The sequence below is a fragment of the Pipistrellus kuhlii genome, unplaced genomic scaffold (assembly GCF_014108245.1).
Source record: "Pipistrellus kuhlii isolate mPipKuh1 unplaced genomic scaffold, mPipKuh1.p scaffold_m20_p_17, whole genome shotgun sequence".
Classification (NCBI taxonomy): Eukaryota; Metazoa; Chordata; class Mammalia; order Chiroptera; family Vespertilionidae; genus Pipistrellus; species Pipistrellus kuhlii.
In genome coordinates this window covers 20,257,499-20,282,916 of record NW_023425482.1, presented here as the reverse complement: position 1 = coordinate 20,282,916, position 25,418 = coordinate 20,257,499, and the positions used below count along the sequence as shown (strand labels likewise).

At 53.2% G+C, this 25,418-nt stretch overlaps 1 protein-coding gene across 1 annotated transcript in view; it reads right to left on the bottom strand.

The window, feature by feature from the left end:
• The window catches only part of SMPD3 (sphingomyelin phosphodiesterase 3), a 77,064-nt gene that overhangs the window by 15,476 nt on the left and 36,170 nt on the right, over nt 1-25,418 (bottom strand). The window contains exon 2 of the mRNA XM_036441432.2: nt 8,116-8,185. The gene's annotated coding sequence lies outside the window, so the exon portion shown is untranslated. The remainder of the gene's footprint in view (nt 1-8,115; nt 8,186-25,418) is intronic.

The window sequence follows — 25,418 nt, the reverse complement described above, 5'->3', positions numbered from 1 at the left end:
GTCACTTGGAGTTGCTTTTCTGCTACTTTCCACCAAAGGGATCCCGTCTACAAACTCAATTCTTATCAGCTCTACTCCATGAAAACCTCCTGTGGCACAACAAGGCAAAGAGGGGGCCCCTCCTGAGTCCTGGGAGGCCCTTCCACACCCGGTGCCCTGGTTTGTGCTCAGTGAGCATCGCTCCGGAGACAGCTGGGCAGCCATTCTGAACACTAACTCACGTGTCAGAGGTGACGGGTCAGGTCCCTGAATATCGGACACACTGCTTAACTGACCCTCTGAGCCGCGGCGGCCTCATCTCCTAAGCACGTGTAAGAACAGTCTCAGGGCAGTTCGAGACGATGCATGTGTTGCGCTTAGCACAGTGCCTACCACATCTCTAGTAATACTTCTATTACGAGTCCTGCTGCAAAGGCCCCCAAGAGACAGCTGGAGCCTTCAGGCTTCCTCCTTATTCGGCCATTTGCTTGACAAAAAAGGGCACCATGCTATCCCAGTTGAGGGGTAAGGGTGGTGCAGGGCATGCTGAGGCTTCCGCCTTTGGTAGAACTGTCGGCCGTGGGCCGCTTGTGCAAGCCTGAGTCCCAGGCCTCCGCAGAAGCCAGGTGCAGGCGAAGGGGCTATAAAATTTTCAGAGAAACTTTCCACGGGGGCTATTAATGCATCATGTGGTTTCTGAGAATAGGAACAGGCTGCGCGCAGCTCCGCGCACTCCTTCAGTCAGCCAGCCTCGTCGGCGTTTCCATGTCAGAACTCAGAAAGCAGATGAAGCTGATTCTTGCGTGACTGGAAAGCAAATCTGGAGCAGCCAGGTTGGAGGCATATGTGCTAGGGATGCCCAAACCAACCTGATGCTGAAAATAGCAGCCCTCCTGGGTTTAGAACCTTGTGCTGCAGTGACGTGGGCCTTAGATTATGGGCTCCATCACAGCAGGGGGCCGAGCTTGGGGATCTGACCACCCTACCCTCTACTGCTTGCCATTCCGGAATCACCTATTGGTGACTGAAAAGGGGGCCATGAAGGACAGGCTGGATGGTGGCTGGCACCTGAGCCATTTGGAGCATCATCTCTCCTTCCACGGACCCTTGACCTATACTCAAGAGCCTGCCTGCAGCCAGACCTGTCGGTTCAGAGTCTTCCGGAAGCGGAAGCCCACAGGGCTCCCACCAGCCCTGTGCTCTCAGGGAGGCTGATCCCTGGGTGGAGAAATGGGGTGATGCCTCCTCCCTGATGAAAATCAGATCTGAGATCACTGTTCCCAGGGTCTTCTCCAAATGAGCACTGACAAGGCAGCTCCGGGGCAGGACTGGAGCTGGCAGTTCGACTACCAGAGAGAAGGCTTCAACATCCCTCAGTGAGGCTCAAATCAGGAGGCCACATGCCAACAGCTGGGCATCTAGATGGGCGTGGCCTCTTCCTCAGGTGCTCTGAGACCCCCAGGTGCTGGGGTCTGTGCCTGAACTGAGCTTCGCCAAGAGCCCTAAGCAGGGGACCCTGGAACACCCCCCACAGGTCAAGACCCCTCCTCAGGTGAGCTCTGTGGTATATGCTGCATGGCTGACTGAGTACCAGCCCCCAGCGTGTCCCAGCCAGCCAGTGCCACCTCCTCCTTCAGAGAGACCTCCTCAAGGATGGAGACCAGGGATGGAGGAATCTTGCTCCTTTGGGGTGAGGCCTCTGTTCCAGCCACATCCCCGTCTCCCTGACACAAGGGCTGATGTTAATGGTTCATGAGCCAAACAAGGCTTGGAACGTACTTGGCCTGAGAAGAAATGACAGCATATTTTCTGTGGGAGTAGAACTTTAAATACAAGTTCACACAAATGGTATGACTGTTGCAGACCTGGTGTTCAGCTTCGTTTCAAGCTCAGGGTTTCCTCCCCGAATGGATTGGCCGGCTGAGTGCTGTGTAGGCATTTCAAGGCACAAGAGAATACAGATGAAGACAACAAACCTTCCTAAAACAGAACAGACTTGCTACATTCTTCTGATGGGAATCATTTCACAGTCAGCCTTACATTTTCTCTGCAAAGAATATTTTAACAAACTGAATCCTCCAGGAGGATTTATGCAGAGATTAAAAAGCAAATCCATGCAAATCCTATATAATAAAAGGCTAATATACAAATTGTCTCCTTGACTAGGAGTTCGACTGGGAGTTTGGCCAGGGGGTAGGGCCAGCTTGTCAGCTACCCATGCCCCCTCCTCCCAGCTGGCCCCACTCCCAATTGGCCTCCCCCACCCTGATCAGGGCAGACCAGCAGGACCCCACCTGTGCACAAATTCGTGAGTCAATAAAATCAGGCGATGGCATCTCACTAACCCTTGCCCTGGGTGGCTGGGCTGAGGGCCAGATTTCTGGGCCAAGATTGGATCTCACTCAGCACTGAGAGCTGAGGCTCTTGTCCTTAGACCTTTTAAAAATCTTGGACTCTGAGCAACCACTATACTGAGGTCCTCCCTCTGCACAGGGTACCACAGGAACCCTTGGCTCTGAGAGAACCAGCCAGAAGACCACCTCCCCTTAAGAAAGGATGCCCCAGCTCAGGCCAAACCTGCTTGCTTGAGGAGGCCTCCAACCTGCCTTTGGACCAGGACCTGCTCCAGAATGTATAACTAGAAAGGATTGGAGGCTGATGGAGTCTGCTGCCTACAGGGTGAGACTTAGAGCCTTAGCTACATAAGACTGTGAATTAGTCATGTATCTGTCAGTGAGGAAGAGATTATGGGTCTAGAGCAAGTTCTATCTAATTTCTGCCACCCAATCTGCTTCCAAAGGCCTTCTGAGGCTCTGGGTTCCAATTCATCCTGCCTCTTTGGTAGTGGTAGGCCTGTCTATACCTGCTCTTGGCTGTTGAATCCTACTCTGGAGAGGGTGACAAGATCTCTCGGCTCTTGTTACCGCGGTTATGTGTCCCCAAATTGTTGGTATGGATGTGCTAATGAAGACACCACACATCTACATTCAGGAGTGACTACTTTTAAAGGACAGCACACTTTGCCTTGGTGAAGTTCTGGGAAGCCTCGTCCTTTCTTGTTCACATCTGCCTCCAAGCCTCGGACAGGATGCTTTTTTCACTTTCCCTGGCCCCTAAGCAGCTGAAGTCTGCTTTCAGGCTGAAGGCAGGATTGTACTTTCCGGTCCCCCTGTGGTAGGGTAAATCATGTGACTAGCTCTGGCCAGTGAGCTGTGAGTAAAAGTGGTACGTACGGGTCACTCTGGGCCTGTGTACTGAACAGCAGGTGTGAGACCTTCCAGAGTTCCCCTCTACCCCTCTGGATGTCTGAGGTGGTGGCTGCTCCGTCAGCCTGGGTCCCAGGTTGAGGAGGCACACAGCAGTGAACTCCGTGCAGTTAGAGAGAAAACCTGTGACGATAAGCCACAGCAGAACCTATCCGATCCTGACCAACAGAGGAAAGCTTCTGATTTGGCATTTAATCAGCCCACTTACCAAAAAGAAGCCTTCCTAATGGACAGCTCTCAGTTTCCCAGGAATATAAACAGAACTACCCTTCAGATCCGACCCTCTTTGAGAAAGATCTTCATTTTTATTTTTATATTTTAAAAAATATATATATTTTATCGATTTTTTTTACAGAGAGGAAGAGAGAGGGATAGAGAGTCAGAAACATTGATGAGAGAAAATCATCGATCAGCCACCTCCTGCACCCCCCACTGGGGATGTGCCTGCAACCAAGGTACATGCCCTTGACAGGAATCAATCCTGGGATCCTTCAGTCCACATGCCAGACACTCTATCTACTGAGCCAAACCGGTTTCTGCAGATCTTCCTTTTTAAATGGTAATCATGAAGTTCCTCTGCCTTGAATCTAGACCAGGTGGGAGGCCCACTCCTTCCAACCCCTCCATGTGTGGACTGAGAAGCCAGCTCCTGCTTTGTGTCCATGGTCCTTGGGACCAAGAGGCATCAGGGGCACTGAGCCTTACTCTTTTAATTTTTAGTGGAAACTGTTCCTGCCATGGCTGATCATGGTAGGTAGCAAAGTAACCCTGTCAACATGGGGAAGTAAATCCAATAGAAACTTCTGCCAGAGATCTGGGGTTGGCCACAGGGTCCAGGCAGGGCCTGCAGGGGATGTGCAGGAGGGAGTGTCGAAGCTGGACGGAGGTGGACTGTAGCTTGAGATGGAGCCAACAGCCCATGCCTGATACTCTGGGGTCAGCCCTGGGAGGCGGGGTGTGGTCAGACACAGCTGGATCATGCTGGCTGGCAGGCGCATGCCAGGGCTGGCGAGGGGAGGGGCTGGGCAGCAGCTGGTAGGCTGGTAGGCAGGGGATGCTCAGGGCACATCTCTAATGAGTCAGTTGCAACTCTGAGATTGTAAGGGATATTTCACAGCGAGGGCCAGGAATCTCCGGGGGCGGGGCCTTTGCTTTCTAGGCGTGCATATTTGAGTGTGGGGGTGTCCTCTCAGAGCAAGGGTCGGGAACCTTTTTCCTGCCGAGGGCCATGTGGGTATTTATAACATCATCCGCAGGCCAAACAAAATTATCGACTTAAAAATTAGCCTGCTCTATTTGGTCAAACATTTAATTAACTGACCCCTGATGTCTTGGCAGGGCCAGACCAAATGACTTTGCGGGTCTTATACGGATGTTCCCCACCCCGTCCTAGGGTATGGAGACAGGGAAGTGGTAAGTGGTGGGTGAAGCCAATAGTGAGCAAGGGAAGGAGGTCTCAGCTGAGAAAGGGCACGAGGGAGGCGGAGTCACGCAGGGAGTCCTGACAGCTAGATCCCAGCAGGCAGGCCAGGAAGAGACTGGGGGTTGGACTGGGGGGAGGGGGGAGGTAAGGAGTAGCTGTGGAAAATAGGCCTGAGAGGAGAATCTGACACACTGACACAGTTTATCCCTGGTTGGATTTGTTTAACTTAAATGCTTAAAATGGCTGCTTAGCATTCCACCTGCACCATACAGACCCAGCTAGCCGCAAGCAGGCCATGGGCCCAGAGCCACAGCGAGCGATAGCTCAGAGCCTAGCAAGCCGGCTGGGCCTGTGTCTTGTGCTCTGGGAGGGCCGAGTGACCCTCTGGCTGGCTGGGGGTCTCGGCAGCCACCCAACTTGAGGCCACCTGCATCACCCCCACTGCTAGACAGAAGGTGGACAGGGTGTCTGGTAAAGCTTTGCAAAGAAAATGAACAGAACAGAGGTCAGCATCAATGAGAAACCAGTCTGTACAGTTTTAATCAGATTTGCTTTAAGAAATAGGCCCGACAGGAAGCTTAAGCTGCTTGGTCCTCATCTGTCTCTCCTCCTTCTTGTCCCCTTCTTGCACTTGAGACTGCTGCTTCTCAGAGCCCCTCGTCCCCTCCTCCCGTGCACATCCCTTAGGAGCTGGGCCTTCCCTTTTTTCTTCTCTCTTCTATTTTCCCCTTTGAGTCACCTGTTTCCAGATGACAGCCAGCCCAGGTGTCTCTCCTAACCTCTGACCTCATGGACAGCTCTTCATCTCCCCCTACAAGTTCAGTCTTCCTCTTCCACTTCTCCAACATCTGCTCTGTCTCCAGAGCAGTCCTCCATTCCCCGCCTCCTCTCACCAGCCCACTGTTCTGCCTCCCTCACCCCTTGTCCCCATCCCCTGGGCCTGCCATGCCCACGCCCAGCCTCACCCTCCCGCCTAGACACCGCAGCCGCCGCCATCTGGTCTCTCTGAGCCGGCCTCCCCATCTGGAAGCTGGTTGGATCTTTCTATGCTCCACGTCGGACTACGTTGCTCCCCTGTTAAACTCTTCAGCGGCCCCAGTGGCCCCCAGGAAGATGCACGAGGTGGAAAAGAAAGGGTAGGAAAGGGCAGGCGAGGTCCAGCAGCCTGCTGGCTCTGCTCCTCTCCTGCTTCTGGAGCCCTGACCTGCACAGTTCCCACCATGCCCTGTTAGTCTCCCATGCCTTTGCTGGGGCTGTTCCCTCACCGTCCGCATCTGTGTGAAGGGATAAGGCCTCCGCAGAAGGGTTTAAGGTTTGGAAGTCACAGTGATGGCATCTTCGCCAAACCCTACCAGCCCCCTACTCTATGGCCCCAGGGATGACTAGGGGGCCGTGGCGTAAGCAGGCCATTTCTCTCAGGACAAAGGGCAGGTTTTTTTTTTTTTTAATTTTAATATATTTTATTGATTTTACACAGAGAGGAATTGAGAGGGATAGAGAGTAAGAAATGTTGATAAGAGAGGAACATCGACCAGCTGCCTCCTGCACAGCCCCCACTGGGGATGTGCCCACAACCAAGGCACGTGCCCTTGACCGGGATCAAACCCAGGACCCCTCAGTCCACAGGCCGACGCTCTATCCACTGAGCCAAACCGGTTTCGGCCAGAGGGCAGTTTTCATGCATTATTATGTTTGTTGTCTGCACACCAGAAAGATGACCAGCCCCTCATACCGTCAGATCTACCCAGCTAGAAACAGGACTGTGGGAAAGAAGGCTCCAGCAATGTTGGTCTATTTCTTCCCTCACAACTCAAGGAGGGACAGCCTATGTGTGGCCCTGTGGGGCGTCCCTGCAGAATCAGGGGCTCTGCCCACATGGCGAACACCAGCAGCCCTGGAGCCTGGGGAGGAGGGGCTGAGGTGCTCACCCAATCTCTCCAACCTCCAGTCCTAGGAAAGTCAAGATCTGAGTTCTAATTCTGTGTCCCCTTGCAGGTACTCCAGCGTTCCATCCCGTCACCTGGTCCTAGCTGTGTGTTGTGCACATAACAGGAACCCAGATGACTGACTGTCAAGTGTCAGCCCTGCCCCCACAAACCTAGAGTCCAGCTTTCTGGGCACCAGCGGCCAGCTCAGGACCTCAGACTCATTTCCCCCCTCCTTTCCTTTCTCCGTCCCTGTGAGGTGGGGCACAGCCATGAGGCAGTTCATGGCAAGGACACGAGGAAGACTGGAAATGAGCATCAGACAAGCGGAACCAACAGATCCATTTCTCGGGGACATCTGAGCAGATGTCACACAGCACACACCTCCCAGAACATGCTCTCCACACCGAGGGTGCATCTGCCCTGGACAAACCACGCGGGTCCTGCTGGCCCCTCTTACAGATGAGAAAACGGACTCAGAGAAGTAAACAGCAGGTCACCTGACTCAAGTTTCCTTTTCCTCCCTACCTTTCTCAGCAAGGCCGAAGACGCACGGTAGGCAAACGTATTCAAAATATATAGATGAGCGCTGTCCGGAACCAAGGCCCCCAACCCAGGAAAAGTTCCCAGGGAACAGTGCGCAAGTCCCTGCGCCATCTCCCTCCTTCTGCTCGTTCTTCCCCCTCAAGCTCCACAGAACAAGATCCTCACCTCTTTTCCCCAGCCCCCTGAGGGTCACATTTGTCACCCCCTCTCCCTGAGGCCTTAGCGAAGACCCCCATCATCTTCCCCCCTCCCTGTAGACTGCCAGCCTCACCCACCTCCTCTTCTGTTTTCCTTCTGGTCCTTATCACATTGGGCCCACAAAAATCTCTACCCCCAGCCTGAAAACCCCCCAAAACATTTAATCTGCCAGCATTTGGGAGGGGGAAGGTTCTTATCATTGGACTGAGGTTCCCCCGTGACTGGGGGTCACTGAGTTGCTAAGTTTCTGCTTTTATTTCTGAGAATGGCCCAGAAGTTTGACTTATTGATGGCTTCAAAAGTAGAATTACCAGGTAAACGTTAAAGCCTCTGATTCATATTGCCAAACCGCTTCCCACCCAACTCGTTTGAGAGTGTCTGGTTCACAGCATCCTTATCAGCTCTGGCTTTTAGCATTAAGATAAAATTTAAGCGTTTATTGGGTACTGATATCTGGTTCCGCTTTACTGGATACTTAAATTGTTTTCCTTCATTTTTGTGAAATGCTGCCTCAATACTTTTTTTTTTTTTTTAACATATTGCAGGAGTTTGTATTTCCTCCATCTTGGGGTGTATCAGACAGACCCTCTCTGTGGGCATTGTACCCCGCAGGAGGCCTGCTTCGGAATAGGACCAGACTGCCTGCCCGATTGCTTAGCCCAGAGCTGTGTTGTCAGACGTTCTAACTGAGCAGCAGAACCCTCTCTGAAGCAATCTCACACAGCACCGCTGAAGTAAAACATTAACAAGCAGCCTTTTCCAGGAGCCCCCGTCTTACCCGAGGCTGGGCCGATGGGACCTCCTTTTCCTTCTGTCTGAAGAGCGGGCGTCACTGTGGGGTCAAGGACCTGCAAGGAGACGAGGAGCGGTTTATAGAGGCGGCTGGAACGCAACCCGCAGCAGAGCAGCCCAGCACAGGTGAGCCGGGTCCAAGGGCCCAGGGGCCCCACCCGGGCCGCGGGAGGCCCTGCCGCACCCTCCATGTCGCCGAGGAGAGGGTGTGGACTTAGTGCAGCCAGAGAGGGTGGGAACGGAGGAGGTCTGTGTGACACACTCGGACAGGCCGGGCAGCGGGTGGAGGTGTGCGGGGTGGGGGAGGGGAGATGCAAATTCCGAGCTCCTGCTGCCCTGGACCTGAGTTTGATCTGACAGGTGAGGCCAGAACTACCAGCGCGGCTAGGGGATACCTGGCGTGGGGGAGCATCGAGCCCAGGCCCAGGGGCAGGAACAGTGGTTACCAGGCCTGGACAGGGTGGGGTGGGGGAGGAGGCCTGTGGGGAGGAAGAACTAGGGGGGTTGGCAGCAGATAAGGGAGGGGAAGTACACAGGACGAAGGGCTCGGCAGAGGCGGGGTGGCGGGGCAGGCTGCTATCGGCTTCCTGCATCGCTTACAGACTCTGACTGAGATCTGCTGCCCGAGTCACCGGTGCCCCACAGGGTGGAGGGGGCTCCTAGGCGGGTGCTGCTGTCTGGTCTGCCCCATCCTTCTAGCTGGGTCCCTGGCCTCAGGTGTTGGCCCTGCCCCCTGGCCCCAGGCAGCCCTCTGAGCTCACCCTTTGGCTTCAGATAAACAATCCAGGCTCTTTGGTCCGGTCCTAAGTCCAGACCCCAGCTTTCCAGCCCATCTTAGCTCCTGGCCCTGGTCCCTGGATTCGGGCCCCCATCGGGCGAGGGCTCCCGGGCAGCGCTCCTTGGCTCTCCACCTTCCCCAGCCAGTGCCGCTGCCTGCCCACGGCCCTCTAACCACCCCCCATCTCAGGAGGGAGACTGATCCCACCAGCACCGCAAGTCCCCACTGGACCATTCCCTGTTCTGTAAAGTCACCCAGACTAAGTGCTTCAGAAGAATCTGAAGCCGGAGTCCCAGGACCTCTGCCCCCAAGCCAGAGCTGTTTGCAGAATGACTGGAGGGAGTGACTCCCCGCTTGGCAAACAGTGGGTGCCCTCCTGACTAGGAATCCACATAGAAAAGCTCCAGGGACACGTGGGTTCCAGCCATGAATGGCGTTGGGCGAGTTATTTAACCCGTGGGTCTCAGATGCCCCCTCCTCTGTAATACTGAATGGCCACGGCCAGGACCAAGTGAGCCTGGGCACTTGGTGCTGCCAGATGAGGGCGGGAAGAGGGAAGTCGGAGCTCCTAGGACCTAGCTCCACCTGAGGTGACCTGTGTTCCCCTCCGGGCCCTTGCTTCAATGGGGGCACCTTGGCTTATTTCCTCTGAGCTAAGCATCTGGTAGGCATTTCTCCCACCCACAGCATGGGGAGCCCAGCCTCCTGAGAGGTCAGAGGGTAGCTGCTGTCCTGGCCTCCAGGGGAGGTCCTGTCCCTGGGACATCAGCCAGGGTTACAACCTGCAGGAACCTCTGTCCTTCACCCTCTTGCTGGGCTCACCTGGCCCCAGACCGCAGGCTGGCAGGCCCCTGGCAAGAGGCAGGCCTCTCCTGAGCCATCCGGCCTGGGTGACTCAGCTCTGCTGCCCTCTACTCGCTCCTCCCCTCTTAGTGGGACCGTGTCAGGGACATTCCCTCCACTGTCCCCCAAACCAGCTGTACAGCCTCTCTCCCTCACCAAACTCCACTGGAAAACATCCCCTGTGTGTTTTTTAAAATTAGAATCAAATGGCAGGAACTAACTATTTAGGGAGGGTTTCCTGAGGGGAAATGGAATCTCCACAACCTTAACATTACAGGACCTTTTTTTTTTTTTTTTTAAAGAAAAGAAAACCATGTCAGATCGTTGATACTCTGAGCCAGACCTTGGTTTGAGATGTGCTCTCCTCTGCCCTTTCACAAACTACAGCCTTTCCCCATTTTTGAAAATAAGATCACATCAAGTCAGGGATGAGAAATGGGAAGAATTCCTCCAGAGCCTCCCTCTGCCGGCTGCACATCTCGGTCCCCTCCCAGGTAAGCAGCATCGGCTCCTGCTACCCCCCCAGCTCAGCAGCATCATTCAAAACGCACCGGCAGGAACTGGCGAGACAGACGGGCCTCTCATCCCGGGCGGCTCTGCTCTCCTGCTCTGGGAGCCGGCGGCCTCGGGGCCTCTCGCTTAAGTAGGCGGCGGGAGAGGGGCCGGGAGGCCCGAGGGGGCGGGCACGGAAAGTGGGCCGTGTACCCAGCACAGCGAGGCAGTGTCCACAGAGCCAGCTGTGGCCTGCACACGCGCCCGCCTGCCTGTCCAGCAGGGGCCTCCAGCCCACAGGCCCCTGGACCACAGACCGGCACCTGGGCTGACCCCCGATGGACGTGCAGCTCCGAGCGAGTCCCTGTCCCCGGACACAAAGAGCCGGGCGGCGTTCCTGGACGCCGGCGCGGCAGAAACGGCCGTGGGGCCGGACCCGGCTGCTCCCTGGGCCAGCACGTTTTGGCGTCAGGCCAGGCGTGTCTCCAAGCCTCAGTTTCTACGTTCTTTTTTTTTTTTTTTTTTTTTTTTTTTAATATATTTTATTGATTTTGTACAGAGAGGAAGGGAGAGAGATAGAGAGTTAGAAACATCGATGAGAGAGAGTGTCATCGATCAGCTGCCTCTTGCACACCCCCTACTGGGGATGTGCCCGCAACCAAGGTACATGCCCCTGACCGGAATCGAACCCGGGACCCTTCAGTCCCCAAGCCGACGTTCTATCCATTGAGCCAAACCGGTTTCGGCAGTTTCTACATTCTTGAAATAAGGATAAATCACACAGACTTTTCTGGGTCTGGAAATGATGCTGGCAAAGGGCCTGGCACCTCCGAGGATGATTTATCGGCATGCTGGTGCGGGGGCCAGCTGCCTTCCGCAAGAGTTCAAGCCCAGAGAGGTCTGGGAACACTCGCAGCCACACAGCCCTCCAGCTGAGGTCGGGGTCAGACTTCATGCAGATCTCAGACTAGGCTGGGCTGGCAGAAGTCCCTTGAGGTGAGGGTGTGGAGCAGCTGCTGGCATTGGGGAAAGGTGTTTTGTTTTTTAAAAAATATATATATTTTATTGATTTTTTTTTTTTACAGAGAGGAAGGGAGAGGGATACCTCCAAATGGGCCGTGATACCATTTCACAGTTAGAAACAGCGATGAGAGATAAACATCGATCAGCTGCCTCCTGCACACTCCTTACTGGGGATGTGCCCGCAACCAAGGTACAGGCCCTTGGAATCGAACCCGGGAACCTTGAGTCCACAGACTGACGCTCTATTCACTGAGCCAAACCGGCGAGGGCAGGGAAAGGTCTTGACTGAACTCTGGTGAAGGAGTTGGCTCTTGACCTCCAAGGTAAGAGAAGAAGCATGGTCAGGGATGCCCAGATGGATGTGTGCATTTGGTTACGACCTTAGCTGGGGTGAAGAAATACTCCAGAGTAACTGGTAGGGATTGGCTGGTGAGAGGAGCTCTGCCACCAGCACCCCCTCCCCCATTCATATGTTGAAGCCCCAGCCCCCAGGGAGGCTGTATTTGGAGATGGGGCTGCTGATGAAGAAATTAAGGTTAAATGAGGTCATGAAGGAGGAGCCTTAATTTAATAGGGTTAGTATCCTTATAAGAAAGACATCAGAGTGCCCTCGCTGGTTTTTGCTCAGCGGATAGAGTGTCAGCCTGTAGACTGAAGGGTTCCAGGTTGGAATCCAGCCAAGGGCACATGCCTGGATTGCGGGCTTGATCCCCAGTAGGGGGTGTGCAGGAGGCAGCCGATCAATGATTCTCTCTCATCATTGATGTGTTTTTCTCTCTCTCTTCCTTTCTGAAATCCATCATCAGAGAGCTCCCACCTCCTCACACACCCATGGAGGAAAGGCCACGTGAAGACTGCAAGCCAGAAAGATCTCACCAGAAACCAAATCAGAAGGTCAGAAGCTTGATCTTCGACTTCTAGCCTCCAGAACTGTAAGAACGTAAATTCCTGCTGTTTAAGCCACCCAGCCTGCGGTTCTCTTTATGGCAGCCCTAGCACACTAATGCAGATGGACGAGACCGAGAGGTGTTTGAGGAGCATGGAAAGGACTGGGATGAAGTTAGAGGTCTCCAGCTCATGAGACTGTATGGGCACTGGAGTTGCTCACTAACCAGGAGTGAGGTGAGGGAAGGCAGGTGGTGAGGGATATTTGCATAAGATGTGACCATGTGACCGTGGGATAGTCAGGCCTAGAACTCAGAGGAGATCTGGGCTGGGTCAAGATGTGGGGATTATTAGAGCGTAGGTGAAGTCTTAGGAGTGATTACATTTCAGATCACGTATTATTCTTTCTTTTTCAATTGGTTCATTCTAATTCCAGTGTCATGTGATATCAGCTTTTGTCTTTTACATTTTTATAAAAAGTCAGACATTCTCCTTTGTTTTTAGAAAGTGTAACTGTGCACAAATTCACCCCAATTTTTAAATGACTTAGTTTTCTTCTACTTGTTCAGAGCGAGTCTTGTTTAGGAGCATAACTGATGTGTGGTTAGAATTGCACATTTTTTCCCTGGGGTTCATCTTGTCTTCGCTATTTATGATGCCAATTCTCTTGTCATTTTATCCAATTTAAAAATAATGCCCTAGCTGGTTGCTCAGTGGTTAGAGCATCAGCCAGTGGAGTAAGGGTCATGGGTTCACTTCTGGTCAAGGGTAAGTACCTCAGTGACAGGCTCAATCCCCAGCAATAATGGATGTGTCTCTCTCACATTGATGTTTCTCTTTCTCTGTGTCTCCCCCTTTCTTCCACTCTCTTTAAAAATCAATGGGAAAAAAATCCTTGGGTGGGTGAGGATGAACAAACAAACAAAAACAAAAAACAAAATAAGAGATCTCCCTTTACTTCAGCTTGCCAGATAACTTATCATTCAGAATTTTTGCAAATGCTTACCTCTTTCCCTTAGAGTTAAACTTGAAAGGTACCATGTGTTTAGTTCTAGGATGAGCTATTTTTTCATCTCTGAAAACTTTTCTTGTATTATTTCTTTCCTGATGTTTCCCTCATCCTATGCCTCATCCCATTTATTTCTCTCTCTCCTATTTTAGGGCTGTGATACCATTTCCCATTTCCAAAATCAGTTATTTGAACCTCTGTTTGTTTTCTTTGTCTACATTCCTGGTTTGATGTTTTTATTTTATCCTCAGCATCGCGGATTTCTTTGTTCTGTTGTTTTAGCTATGCCAACTACTACTTCCAGATGTTTTAAAATGCTTTTATAGTTTTACCAGTGTTCTGATATGTTTCTGTTAGTGTTATTAGATTATTTACTTCAAAGTAGTTATCTCCCAGTTCATCTTATTTGTTCCTAAGGCTCTTTAGATTCCATCATTAAAAACAGTTGGCATTTATGGAGGTCCTACTGTATGCAGACACTGCTGTTCAGTACTTGCCTGCTTCCCTTCTAAGTTTAATGCAGCAGAATTCTTCAGTTACGAGTGCTTTGAGGGAGGTTTTGAGTAACAAAGATCTAGTCCATCTTTTGCAAAAAAATAAATAAATAAATAATAATAATAATAATAATAATAAAATTTAAGATGACTGAAATTGTGTTCTATGTACAACATAATGGGACTTATATATATATATTTTTATAATGCAGTGAGAAAATGAGGACTAAGGGAAAATCACAGCAGGAAAACAGGAGGCAGCCACGGAAATCTGAGGAGAGTGAGTGAGGGGAGGGTTTCTTTATTCTGATGAGGACTCAGGTGGTGTCTTATGACCCAGGCCTGTCCTTTTGACTTTTGTTGGTGGTGTCGAAATGACCCTTCGTTTTATTACTTTATTACAAGTAATTAAGTTATTACTTGAATGGCTACAGCACAGGAGAGCCCCCCCCCCCCCCCCCCCCCGACTCTCCGCAAGCCTCCTGCGTGGGAAACACTTCCTCCCCCTCCCAATCGGGATGGAATTGAAAATTAACAGAGGCAACAGGAAAGAAATGTGGCCGTAGACGTGGGCCGGTGGCAATGCAAGCGGCGGGACCGTTGCCTCCTGCCCGTCTTCCAAAAGTTGGTATTGATTGAGCGACTGATTAGCCGGTCTTTCCTGGGCTCTGGCTCAGAGAGGCTCCCTGTTTTTCCGCAGCGAGTGTGATCCCGGAGAGAGGCAGGCTTCCCGGGGCCCTCTGTTCCCACAGAACTCCGGAGTGGCCTCATTTCACACCTCTCAGGAAACAGGCTTCCGAGTGACAGATTGATTGCCGCATGGGTGGTTACCAAAAAAAGAACCTATTTTATTAGCTGTTTGTCTTGCAAAGTGAAATCGTTTTTTAAAACTTTATCAAAATGTCATCATCCCAGGGTTTAAGAACATGCCCTCTGGCTGTGAGGAAGATCCGCAGATCCCGCACGTAAAGAGTCCTGTCAGTCCCTGTCCCCCACCCTTCCCCCCTCCCCCCAGGGGAGCCCCAGGCTCTCTCAGGGGCGGGGAGGGCCCCGAGGGCCATTTGGGCAGCCAAGGGAGTCATCAGACCTCATCCTGGAGTCTGAATTGTCTTTTTTTAAAATTCATCAAGAAAAAAAAAATCTAGACATTTATATACATGAGAGACTATAGGTAACTTTGTTATAGAAACCATTCCATTTACTCATTCTTTATAGGCTAAACATAAGGACCTACATTAAGCAATTAAAAGGTATTTGGTGTCACACTGTTGGCAGTTACAGAAAGAAGAAAGAGAGCCCCAAGGTGACAGCAGGGAGGTGAATGGTGGAGCTGGTTCCCGGGGCCCAGCTGACCAGCCTGCCCTCCCTGCTCTGTCTTTGGCCACTCCCCCAGCCTCACCCCGTCTTATCCAAGGTGAAGGCCAATCCTCGCAGCTCTGCGGTCCATCTCTAGCCCCTGCTCCCCTCTTCCCTGGCCTCATCTCTTCCTGCACGGTTGCAGCCACCAGGCCTGCATTGAGCGCTTCCATCACACTCCACGTCAGGCCCGTGATTCCCACAGGAGCAGCTCTGAGTTCATTCTGCCCCGGCCCAGCACCTCCAGACCTCCCTTCGAGCACAGCACAAATCTTCCCACCTGTCTGGCCTGGGGGTCCTTGGAGATGGGGCCCTGCCCTCCTCAGCCTCAATTCTGCCCTTCCCTTCCTCCCACTCATTCATTCTGACAGCCCCAACCTGTAGCGCTCGCTTTCCTGGAACAGCCATGCTCTTTCCCACCTCCATGCTGTCCCTTGACTCTGGAGCACCCTTCCCGGTCAGTCCACTTGGCACCCATCCTAAGGCTCAGTTCTCCAGCTCTCACCCCTCCCCTCAACCGCACACCCATTGGGCTTTGTACCAGCAGCCTAGAGCCCCCGGGGGGGAGGGCGTCCTCCAAGAGGCCAGCAGGTGCCTGCAGCATGCAGAGCGTGCAGGGCCGTGACCACACGGAACCCGCGGTAAAATCACAGCTGTAGACGCCCATTCTCAAGGAGGGCAGGCAGAGGGAAAAAGGGTTCACGGGTAGAACCTTGGGATCATCCCACGTTTGGCCTGGTGTGGAAAGAGGAGCCAAAAAGGAGCCCCTGAGAAAAGGTAGAAGAATGCAGGAAAGGTTGACTAACGTATAGCCCTGTTTTTTCATTTCATTCTCAGTCTTTATTTCCTTTTCACTTAGAAGAGCTGGGAAAGGAGGGCTGTATGTGGCAGTCCCAGGAATGAGAAAACCATGTGTCAAAGCTGTTGCTGAGGCCCTCACTCTATTTTTACCTTCCTCACACTGCCTCTTTGAGGCCCGAGCAGGGAGCCTGGCCCAAGATGGCCCGAGGTGGCCCACGCTGGCGTCTCTGAGGCAGACGTGGCCAGCCAGCGCCCCATTCTCCAGAACCCACCAGAAGGCTGCTTATTCACTCCTCCCGGCCACAAATAAATGCACAAGACACGTGTTCTCGGGCAGCCTGGAGGGACGTGAACACAAAATTACCCCATAAATTACTCGTGTTTCCTTTCCTCGGTTCAGAGTTGGGCTTTTTTGTTCGCGTTAGTTACATTAACGTCGGGCAGTAATTAGTGTTCTTAAAATAGAACGCCCGTATTACCACGTTTAGAAAGAAAAACCACCTAGGGATGAAAAAGAAAAAAAAAAAAACACGCCCACATGCGAAATGGCATTCCATCAGCCACAGGATCTGCTAGGAGCTTCGGTGGGCGCCCGGCCGGGGCTTTGCGGCCAAGCGCGCAGGGGCAGCCCGTGTCTGCGGTCGCCTGTGCACGCTGTTCCCGGCTCCAGGTCAAGGAAGCCTTTGACATCGTGGCCAGGAGCTCTGGGGGTTCGCCAGCCTCTAATTACATTTCTGTTTTTAAATATTGATAAACAGTCCCTCTGTTGACTCAAACGTTTTCAAACACTAAGCCTGTCGTTGTTGGCTCCGATCCTGCGGGCTCCTCAGGCCCGCAGGAGCCCCTCCCCGGGCCTCACGGCTCTCGGACTGTCATTCAAACACCCGAGGAATAAACCGTCCCGCTGGGTCACTTCAGGATGCAGAGTCAGGCCTGGCTGGGCTGCAGGCTGAGGCCCTGCTGGCCTCTGCCACCACCGGGGCTCCTACTCTGGGCTCAGGATGGAGGTGCAGGATGAGGCAGGAGGGACCGCTGCCCGTGGCACATCCAGTCCCCTCCTTGCTTCATGTGTGAATGTTAGTCCCTCGTGTCTGCCCCACCCCCAACACCATGGCTACCTGGGAAGGAGGGGAATGGGACTGGAGGGGATCCCTTCTAGTTCCATTGAGTCCAGAGGAGCTAAGTGTCAACCATCTTGTCTTGGGGACTCTGACATAGAAGGATCCTCCAGGTCCATGCTCCCCCTCAGCCAGCTGACTGCAATGTGGGGGCCGGGTGGGGGCCCCCATTTTTCTTGAGGACTCAGAGCCAAATCAGCTGTTTCTTTTTGTTGTTGTTTGTTTTGTTTGTTTATTTTTATTGATTTCAGAGAGGAAGGGAAGAGAGAGAGAGAGATAGAAACATCAATGATGAGAGAGAATCTTCAATCGGCTGCCTCCTGCATCCCATACCCACTACAGGGGATTGAACCCACAGCCCAGGCATGTGCCCTGACCAGGAATCAAACCGTGACCTCCTGGTTCAACCACTGAGCCACACCCACTGGGCCCAGTCAGCTGTCTTTTGCCCTGACTGCCAGGTTACCTGTCGACTTTCCTTGGAAGATTCAGCCAGTGGCCAGGTGTCAGCATTGCTTCTGTAGTGACCATGAGTGGAGCACTGTTACAAATGGGTGTGTCAGTGGCGTCCATGATGCTCTGAAGCCCCTGGCTCCATGGGGAGAAGGCCAAGTTTCTGATGTCATCACACCTCCCCACTCGACACCACAGCAGTGCCTCTGCCACTATCTTCATCATTTTATAGATGAGACAACTGAGGCCAAGAGAGAAGCTTACAGCCCAAGATCTCACTGGAGGAGCTTGGATTTGAACCCAGGTCCACCTGACTCTGAAACAAGAGTTCTTTTCAGTCTACCCTGCCATAGAGCCTCTTGGTCCCACTTCCTGCCTTTGACAAGTGGCCACTGGAAGGGTGCCACCCTCAAATACGTGCATCAGGGGTGATGTGGTCCTGGGTAAGGGCCAAGAGCTCTGTTGAGGTACCAGAAATCATGGTGCTTTTTATCTCACCCTATGTAGCTCTGTTGGGGTGTCCCCCCTTTAGTTGGGGACCTTGTTGGCATGACCCATTTGGGCTCTTACTTTAAGAGGTAATTATGGGTCAGCTTGGGGACCATCAGGCCCTTCTGCTACGTCCCAGGAAATGGACCTAACCCTATTACATGGCAAATCAGATAGAATCAGCTCCTAATTCAATATGGTGGCTCTAAGTAACATTTATCAAGATACAGAAGCTGGTCCAATGAGTTAGAAAACAGTGGCAGCTGGAATAGACTCAGACAAAAAGCATCCTGCACTTTCTGATGTTAAAAAAAAAAAAATAGTGGAAGAGACAAAGGTTTTCAATACCATATTGTAAGTCGGCACTGTCTTGTTGGGGGCGGGGGAGACTGGCTGAGTGCACACCTCAGCCTCACCCTGCCTCGGCCACATCCTTCAAATCCCTACAAAGGTGCCTAGATCCCGCACCGCTGCCCTGATCAAAGCGAAGCTGGGAGATTCGGGGCTGGCCATTCCTGCCCTTCTGCACCTGAGGGTGTAAGACTCGCAGCTACTGTACATGACCAGAGTGGGAGAGAATTGCTCTTCTGACTGGTGGTGTGGGAGTCACATAGGCCAAACAATCAGATTATCGGTGATGGGGATTGGATCTGTTACTTTTGGATTGGATTGAACGTCCTATCCCCTCCTTCTTCCACTGCCAGCCTCGCTGACCAACAGTGATCCCAAGCCCACAGCAGACACTTCTCTGCAAACTCACCGAGGCCGCCAAGAGCCAACAACATTCCAGAGGTTCCCTTAACTGCAAGAGCCGCCTTGTAGACTTGCCTGCGAGCTTCCACGCCCCTTCTCCTGCACCAGGGCTGACCTGCGATCTTCCTCTGATCCATAAAACAAAAGTAATTTGTGGGGCTGCATCAGGTGCTAAGAGGATTCTGGCATGCACATCTGGCATGACCTGAGGACAAGCTTCGGGCCAGAATCATGATCCAGTCCGGCTTTTCGTCTTGGCACCAGCTGCAGGAGCCCAGCCCAGGAGAGTGGGGCCCACCTGAGGTCAGTGACTCAGTGGATGTGCGAGGAGGGGGTGTGCAAGCTAGTGTTGAAGGTGTGGGGCTTCCTCACAGTGGTCTGGCTATTATGGAGCCCTGTGGGGGGTGACTGAGTGTTTAAGGCACTGGCTGGTCAGAGCCTTCCCTCATTGGTCGCTGGAATCTCAGTCAGGACACAACCCCCAGCTGGAATGCGTTTCCCCTGGGAAGGCAGTGAGTGTGCTGAATAAGGTGGCTTCCAGGAAGATGCTGAGAAAGGCGAGAATGGCTCATCAGGACTGAGAGGAACGCTGCTGACTTGCTGGCGAGGATGCTTTGTTCCGTAATGATGATGAGCTAGTTTTCCCCCTTGAGGCTGGAGAGTGGATCTGTAGACGCTGTCTCAGGGTGCAGTACACCCAGTGCCATGCCCCTCCCGCCCCAGGTCCTGTCTTTCTGCAGTTTTCTGCCCTCGAATGCCCACATGGCTCACTTCTTCACTCTCTTCACGCCCCTACTTAAATGCCACCTCCTTTGAATAGCCTGTATCACTCTGTACAGAATACCATTCCCTTCCATCGCCCCCTCTGCTTACCCTGCTCCGTTTTTCTTTCTAAAACATCACCACTAACACATTATGCATCTCTGTACTGTCCTTCTGCCTGCGCTGGAAGGCACAGCCCTATGAAGGCAGGGAGTATGTCTGATTTGCTCACAGTTGGATCTGTGACACTCAGAACAGCTGTGGGAGCTCACAGCAGACACCGGTACAGATTCGTTGCAGGTAGGAACTGAACTCCGGGTACACGGAAGTGCCGTGGCCTCACCAACCCCTCTGTCTTCGCTCATGCCTGAAAACGCGAAGACCGAGCCACTACCCTGGAGGGACGCTATTTCTCGGTGCCAGGAAGGCTGGTTTAATCCGTTAAATACCAAAACACGAGCTCTCAACACCCAGAATTTCTAAGTCTTTTCTTCTAATCATTACTCGTGATCATGGGAGCTGTAAGCATTTTGGAAGTGGATTTGGCGTGATCAATCCCTTTCCAAGCCTAATGCTTCGCGGAAAACAAACGTTGGAAATGAATGGACTGGCCTGATGTTTGTTTGTGTGCATGATAATCCACCCCAACGCCTTTGAAAACCAGGGCTGGGCTGGTTTTGAAATACAGTCACCCCATCTTCCCTTCGCTGTGACAGCACTTACGGAGTGCCTGCGACTCGAGGGGCGACGCAGGAGGCCCAGGGCCGGGAAGGGCTCTCGAGAGGAACTGTGGGAAAGCCCGTGCACTTCATGCTTTGCAGGAAGCACCGGTCCTTCCTGGCGAGGCTGCCGCACGGCCGGCGGGCATGGTGGGCAGCGTCACAGCACCTCCCCCGGTTTCTGCTTCCCCCTGGAATCCCCGTGCCCACCGCTTAGCAAAGGCAAGCGGAGGGTCTGGCAAGGCACCTGCAGGAGCAGGGCTGCGGGGATAAGCCAGGGCCCCTCGGGGAGGAGGCAGGGAGTCGCCTGTGCCCCTGCCCGCAGGTCCTGTCTGCGGCCCTGCCTCGTATCGCGTCTGGTGTCATGGCAGCCGGACACCCTGTTTCTAAGAACGCGACACGGAAAAGAAAGCTTCCCATAGGAAACGGAAGGCACGTGTCCTTTCGGGGCCGCTCCGGTGACCTGGACACCGCGTGGGAGACCACATCCTTGGCCACAGCAGCAGTGGGACAGCCCCGAGTGTCCTGTTACCCGAGTCCAGACTTCAGGGCCCCGAGGGCCACGCGGGGGTAGGAGCTGGCCCTCCAAAAGGGGGATTTCCCTCCTGGCTTGATTTTTAAGGTTTGTCTTTGGTGGGATCTGTTTGGGTGAAGACGTGTTTCTGAGGCACTGCGCCTTGTAGGGTGTCTTTCCCACGGCGGGTGGTGGGCCGAGGTGCTGGGTCGCAGCCCCGGGACGCTCGGCCGCCCCGCACCTGCCGTCCCGCCGCCCAGCCCCATCAAGGCCGCACTCCCGGCGAGGCACAGAACTGTCCTGCCTGCGAGACCTTAACGAGTGAACCGAGCTGCGCTCAGATGAAAATGGTGACCTGGGGTAACGTATGTGGCCTGAGAGCCCTCTCCCTCTTTCAGAAACGTAAGTAAACGTGGCACGGGCCCAGAACACCCGCTCAGCTGCACGATAGCACCCCTGCCACTCCCTCCCCCGCGCAGTCAAATCCCCATTTCACCCCTCCTCCTCCTTCTCGGAGGGGACAATTCAGAGGCTGACAGGGACGCCTTAGCCTCTCCCCGCAGGGCCCCACCCTAAGAGCAGAAATCAGTCATCCTCTCTCCTCCCGCCCGGCTTTTAACAATTCACCCCGGGAGTGCGGCCTTGCTGCCAGCACAGTGCTCTGTGTGTGTGTGTGTGTGTGTGTGTGTGTGTGTGCCTGGCCTCCCCGGGCCTCAGCCTGAGGCTCCAGCAGGTCTGAGGGGACCCCGCAGCCACAGCTCTCGCCCTTGGCCAGCAGCAGGGCCGGGGTTTGAAGACTCTCGGGCCTGATGTGAGAACCCACGGAGCCCGGGGGAGGGTTCATTCCTCGTGCTCTACCCAGAGACAACGAGGCGCAAACCAGAATAAAAGGGGGCTATTATGATATCACTATTTGCCGTTTATCTAAATTAGATAATAAATCACGGAGCTGCTTGAAACAATATCCATGTCAACCTCCTAATATCTAGTGATCACTTAGTGCCACTGGATGGTGCCTCCGCTATAATTAACGCTCGCGTCTGGAAAAAAAAAAAAAAAAGTGATCTCTCTGTGAAATGGAAAAGTGAACGCGGAAATAAATCTCACCCGCCCTCCCCTTCCTCAGGGACAGGGCAGCAGGCCCCGGAGTCTGTCAGCGGCGACGGCTTGGCCTGGGGGAGGATGGGCGAGCCTTCCGGGCTCTCTCCCCACCGGGACGGTGCCCTGAGCAGGGGGAAGCCTGTTGCCACGGTAGCAGCAGGCTACCAGCTGAGAGATGCTCGCCAGCCCCAAGCAACTCGGTGCCCATTCATCAGCCTCAGCATAAGTGGGCATCTGCCACCGGCATCTCCAGATGTTCGCCTGTATCAGACGTCGACGCGGTTCAGTGTTTTCATTGAGAGCCTCGTAAAAAAGCCCTCGCTGGTCGGGGACGCTTATTGTTCGTTTTTATTTGAGTTCTTATCATGTGCAAAATGTTCCAGGCACCATTAGGAGACACAAAAGACTCAGAAAACACAGTTTCAGGGGGCGGAAGCTCACTGTAGCGTGGAGGAGGCACAGGCCGCGCCGACATCTACAAACATTTGCCGAACACAATCAGCCGGCAGGAGCGAAAGGTGCTCAGGGCAGCACATCAGGGCGTGGGGGCAGGGCGGTGGGGGCTGAGGGTTTAGTGCTCGCCGGAGGGCAGCCTCAAAATCAGATGGGGGTTCCGGGCTGTTGGCTCATTAATATTGTCTTCAGATTCATTCTCGGGGAGATTGGGGTGTGGAGGCCAGAAAAGGATCAAGAAAGATGAAAAGGGACATCTGAGGTGCTGGTTCAGGCACATTACAATTATTGCTGAGCCATAAACGTAGCTTGGAAAGATGCATTGATTCACACGTAGGTTGTTCAGGACATTTAAGGGGAAATAAAATGTCGGCAATGAGAACTGTCTCATCAATTTACCAAAAGCATGTCTGAGGCACTATCATGGAAACTCGGAAAACCCTGCTCTTGGCATAAATTAAAGAAAGCTATCTTCCCTGGACAAGGATAATTTTAGGGATCAATAATCTCTTTTGAAAGGATACTTTGAGAGGACTCCTTTTTAAAATTGACTTCATTTATTTTCCTCCTCTTATTAAAAAAAAAACCTAGAGACCAGGTGCACAAATTTGTGCACAGGTTGGGTCTGGCTGGCCTGGCCCCAACTTGGGTGGATCTGGGGTGGGCCTGGCAGGAGGAGGAGATGGTGGGAGGACCTGATCAGGGCTGGCTGGGGGAAGGGGCCGTGGGGATTGGCCAGTGGGCCCCACTGATTGAGGGTGTGGCTGGCCATGGAGAGGGGCTGTGGGCGGTGGGCCAGCCAGCCCCTCCCCCAAATGGGGTGGAGGATGCTGATCAGGGGCTAGCAGCCTGGGGAAGGGGGCCATGGGTGGTTGGCCCACAGGCCCTGCCCCTGATGGAGTGGGGCAGCCAATCTGGGGTGGGACAGGATTGGGGGAGGGGCTTCAGGAGGTTGGGGGACCATCCCTGCCCCCTATTGGGGTGTGGGGATACCAGAAGTGGGGACAGCAGGGGGAAGGGCTGTGGACTGATTAGGGTGGTAGAGGGTCTATTGGGGGCATGGCCAGCTGGGAGGAGGGGCTGCAGGAGGTTGGCCAGCCAGCCCTGACCCACATTGGGGTGGGGAGTACAATCAGGGATGGGGCAGGCAGGGGGAAGGGCCACAAAGGTTGGCCAGACAGCCCCACCCCCTGATCCACCAGTTCACTGGCCATAGTGGGCATCATAGCAACTGGTCATTATGGTCATTATGGCCATTGGCATTTTATATATATATTATAGATATTTGTGAAGGTTTATAACAAAAGATGTGACAGTGAGGTTATTACAGTAAAACAGAATTGGGAAACTAGAACCCAGTAAAAAAAAAGAGAATATAAATTTTCTAATTAGAATAATTTTTGTGACCAAGCTCTGAGTTTAGGTCTGAGCTTCCTATAACTCAAGGTGACAAGGGAAACATGATAGCACAGGTTCAGCTACTACAATGGACAAAGTATATCCATTCGTGAGGATTTAATGATTTGTGATCTTATAAAAGCAAAGGAGGCACAGGAAACTCCTGGGGGAACGGGGGAGATGTTTTCAAAATATTTAGAGAGGAAAAGATGAATTTTGAATTTTTTTTTTGTGTGTGTGAGAGGCAAAGCTTGGGTGGCCATGACAGACATGGCCATTAAAATCTGGGTGAATCTGGCGTGGCTCCGATTCCATCAGATTACTGCCGAGTGAATCGTTTTCCGTGGGGAGCAAGCCAAGGCCACGGACCAGGACCCCGATGCAGCGTCCTCGGGTGTTCTGATTCTCTGGTCTGCCTAGACCACATGTGTCAAACACAAGGCCCGCGGGCCAAATCCGTCCCGCCAGGCCTTGCAATGTGGCCCGCACCGCGCTGTCATCACTGCACTCCGCTGCGTTTCCATCACAATGACAGTTTATGACTGTTCAGTAAACCATTCGGCCCGAGATTTAGGCTGGATTTTAGATTTTGGCCCCTTCTCTGATTGAGTTCGACACCCCTAGCCTAGACGGTGCCCGTTACATTTTCCACGAAAAGAACTCAGCCGCAGCTTGGTCCCCCCGGGGTGGAGCAGTCAGGAGAGCAGGGACTGATTCTCGGCATCTCCCGTTGCCCACCTGCTACTAGAGCCACTCGGTGTTGGAAGATAATAACCCACAACCGAACAAGCGGGGAAACATCCATACAATGACAAATAGCACTCGCAGCTGAGTGGGAGCATTTTCGGAGCTCTGGAGGGCAGTCCTCAAACCTGCCAGCTTCTTTGGTGGAGAGTCCCTGGATGGACCGGCCCAGGGGCAGTGGGCAGTTAGGAAGCATTGGGCGAATAAATACAGTTTTAACGCTGGGTGTGGTTTTTTTTGTTTTTTAAAGAATGGCTTGATAGAAAAATATGTGAAGTATTTTTCTATCAAGCCATTCTTTTTAAAAAATATATATATTTTTTATTGATTTTTTACAGAGAGGGATAGTTAGAAACATCGATGAGAGAGAATCATCGATCAGCTGCCTTTATACACACCCCCTTACTGGGGATGTGCCTGCAACCAAGGCACATGCCCTTGACCGGAATCGAACCTGAGACCCTTCAGTCCACAGACAGATGCTCTATCCACTGAGCCAAACCGGTTTCGTCTGGGCTTCTTTTTAGAGGGACCTGTCGTGGCCCTTCTGATGGCATGCTCATCGGGGGCTCTGCCGGGGCCCGGACCCTGTCAGCTGCCTTGAGGGAGGTAGGGGAACCCTGGGGAATGGAGGGGAGGGCTGTTGGTGGGGGTGGGACCCTTAGTGAGACAGCGGACCTGCCCTCCCAGCAGGCTCCAGGGTGGGCTTGGAGTAGTTTTCCCAGCTGGCTTGCAGCTGCCTTTTGTCCTCAGTCACTCGGTGCAGATTCCTGTGCTGCACTGACGGTCCTTTGTGTTTCATTCCGCCTTTGCCGGAACGCTCTCCAGGGGGATCGTCTGCCCCGCAGAGAATGCCTTTCCTGAGAAATGGAGCCCTGGGCCTGGGTGGGCTGCGTCTCCAGGAGGCTCCTGAGGGTGGGGAGCCTGGGGGTTGGGTGCAGTGAGGCCGCCTGGAGGAGGGATGCATTTGCAAGCAAGATGTCACCGATGGCCAAGACAGGGCCCTGTGGATCCCTGTGTCTGACCCAGGCTGGGTCTGCGTTGGGGCGGTTGTGTCTGAAGAGAGGAGAACGCTCATGGCGGCCGCTCTAATGCCTGGTGAGA